At 35.4% G+C, this 2,660-nt stretch overlaps 1 protein-coding gene across 1 annotated transcript in view; it reads right to left on the reverse strand.

Moving 5' to 3' along the window:
- NUDT9 (nudix hydrolase 9) overlaps nt 1-2,660 on the reverse strand; it is a 20,848-nt gene that overhangs the window by 13,386 nt on the left and 4,802 nt on the right. The gene's annotated exons all lie outside the window — the stretch shown is intronic.

A 2,660-nucleotide genomic window follows, 5' to 3' on the forward strand; every position in this document is an offset into this window, starting at 1 on the left:
CCTGGGTAAGGAGATGTCCGAGCCTTGTTGTGGGAATTCTCTTTGGAACCGTTAGAACCAGACATGGTGCCGGTACTAAGATGAAACCAACAGGACGAAAATGAGTTTCCGGCAAAGGAAAAGGAAAAAATTTTCACATAAGTAACAAAATATATTAAAGAACCAACCTCAAAGATCCAAAAACACACTTTCAATTTTGAAAACTTTTAAAAACCAGAGAATCCAACTTTGATGGGATATTAGTATAAAGGTGCAACATCTGTGAGAGATTGCTTTCAAATACAAAATTTTTAAAACATAGCTAAATCTTATTAATTAGCATCTACTCACTGAATGTATTTTAGAGTTGAAAAAAGGACACAATCTTACTTTTGTGTTATCTAATGTGAAAGGGGAAGTTTGTTATGGAAACTTAGCCATAAAAACAAATGTTAAAAAAGCTGTTTAAGTCTACATAAGCAAATAAGTTTTTAAAAAACTAATTGCAGTCTAATATACATGTGTAAAACATGGCAAAAATAGTACATGGGAAGAATGGGAAAACAGAAATTCAGTACAGCAAAGCTCTTATATTGAAGTAATGCAAAATTATTTAAAGGTACATCGTAATAAATATACAAATTATCAACTTTAGAGCAAAACTTATGTAAAATTAAGAGGCATAAAATAATTGCACAGCATATGAAAAAAAAACCTTCATCCTAATCTTACAGCATATACAAAAACTTTTCATGTCTCCTCTTGCCTAAATGGCTTCTCATTATTCTTAAAATGAAAATACAAATTCCTGATGACCCTTACTATAACATGTAAAGTAGGAAAGGAGATTCTGAAAATATGGTAAAGGATGACAGCCCCTTTCCCTTGCTCTCACAGTACCCATCAATTTGCCCTTCTTGAGACAAACAGTTGATGGGGCAAACACCACTGGGTGGAGGTGACAAGTTAGTAAGTCAGCATCGTGTGTCTCCCAATACCACACACGGGAATATGCACAAACATTTCTGAGGTATTCCTGCCAAGAATGTATGACTCTGGAAGAAAAAGTATCCAATGTACTCAGTACTATTATGAAACCAATTTATAATCACTCACACTTTCATGTGAAGATAGATCATAACTATGGCCCAAGAAGAAGGAGGGAGGAGGGGATGGGAGGGAAGGGGGGAAGTTAGATGGAGGGAGGGTGAATAGTGGGACCACACCTATGGTGCATATTGCAAGGGTACAGGTTGGATCTATCAAGTGTAGAGTATAAATGTCTTAACACAATAATTAAGTAAATGAGGTGAGAGATATATTAACTAGTGTGATGCAAGCATTCCAAGTTATATATGAAATCAGTACATTGTACCCTATAAATGCATTAATGTATGAACAATCTACGTGTTTATGATGTAATATACAACAGACCCAGATGTTAAGGGACATCTTACAGAATGAAGAGTCTGTACTCTCTAAATAGGCAGTCATGAAAGAGAAAGAAGGACTCTTTCAGAGAGACAAAGACTAAACACACGTTACAACTAAATGCAATCAACAATCCGAGATTGGCTCCTGAACCATAAAGGAAAGTCTGTTATTCATAAGCAGTATGCCTGAAATGGTAAATTTTCAGAATGGTACATTACAGAAGAAATGGCAAAGTTTGAATGCTAGAAGAAACATATTTATATTGTGTAAACGTATAAATAATTTAAACAGGTGATTTTTTCTTAAAAAAAAGTATCTATCTACTTTCAACAAAGAAAAGCCCAGGGCCTTACTGGTAAATGCTGACAAACATTTACAGAAAAGTTAACATTAATCCTCCTTAAACTCTTCCCAAAAAGTTGAAGAGGGAATCCTTCCAAAGTCATTCTGAGACTGGCATTATCCTGATATCAAAGCTAGACAAACATCCCTGATGACTATTAATGCAGAAATCGTCAACAAAATAATAACGAAGAGAATTCAACAGCTCATTAAAAGGATTATCGTGACCAAGTAAGGCTATCATGACCAAGTAAGACTTATTCTTGGAATGTAATGGTGATCCCACATACAAAAATCAATGTAATATATATCACATTAACAGAAAAAGGAAAAAAAATGACTAGCTCAATTGATGCAGAAAAATTATTTGGCAAAATTCAACACTCTTTCATGATAAAAATATTCAACAAACTAGAGACAGGCAGTACATAATAAAAGCCATATATGAAAAGCCTGGAGTGTGGTGGTGAAAGACTGCAAGTTTTTCCTCTAGGACCAGGAACAAAGTAAGGATGCCCACTGTCACCACTTTTATTCAATATAGTACCTAAAGTTCTAGCCAGAGCAATTAGGCAAGAAAAAGAATTACAAGGCATCCAAATTGGAAAGGAAGAAGTAAAATTGTCTGCCAGGTTGAACATCCCTAATTCAGAAATCTGAAATTTGAAACTTTTTGAACATCAACAAGTGGAAAATTTCATGCCTGACCTCATGTGATAGGTCACAGATAAAAGAAAAAAAAAATAACCACCCAGGAAATAAATACTGACTAGGATGTGGAGAGATTTACTTGCTAGTAAAAACAATGACATCAGCTCAATGCCCGTAGGTCAGTGGTTAGGGCCCCAGCCACATATACCCAGGCTGGCAGGTTCAAACCCAGCCCCAGCCTGCTAAACAATGAC

This window comes from Otolemur garnettii, unplaced genomic scaffold, assembly GCF_000181295.1.
Source record: "Otolemur garnettii isolate 467f Iridium unplaced genomic scaffold, OtoGar3 scaffold00039, whole genome shotgun sequence".
Lineage (NCBI taxonomy): Eukaryota > Metazoa > Chordata > Mammalia > Primates > Galagidae > Otolemur > Otolemur garnettii.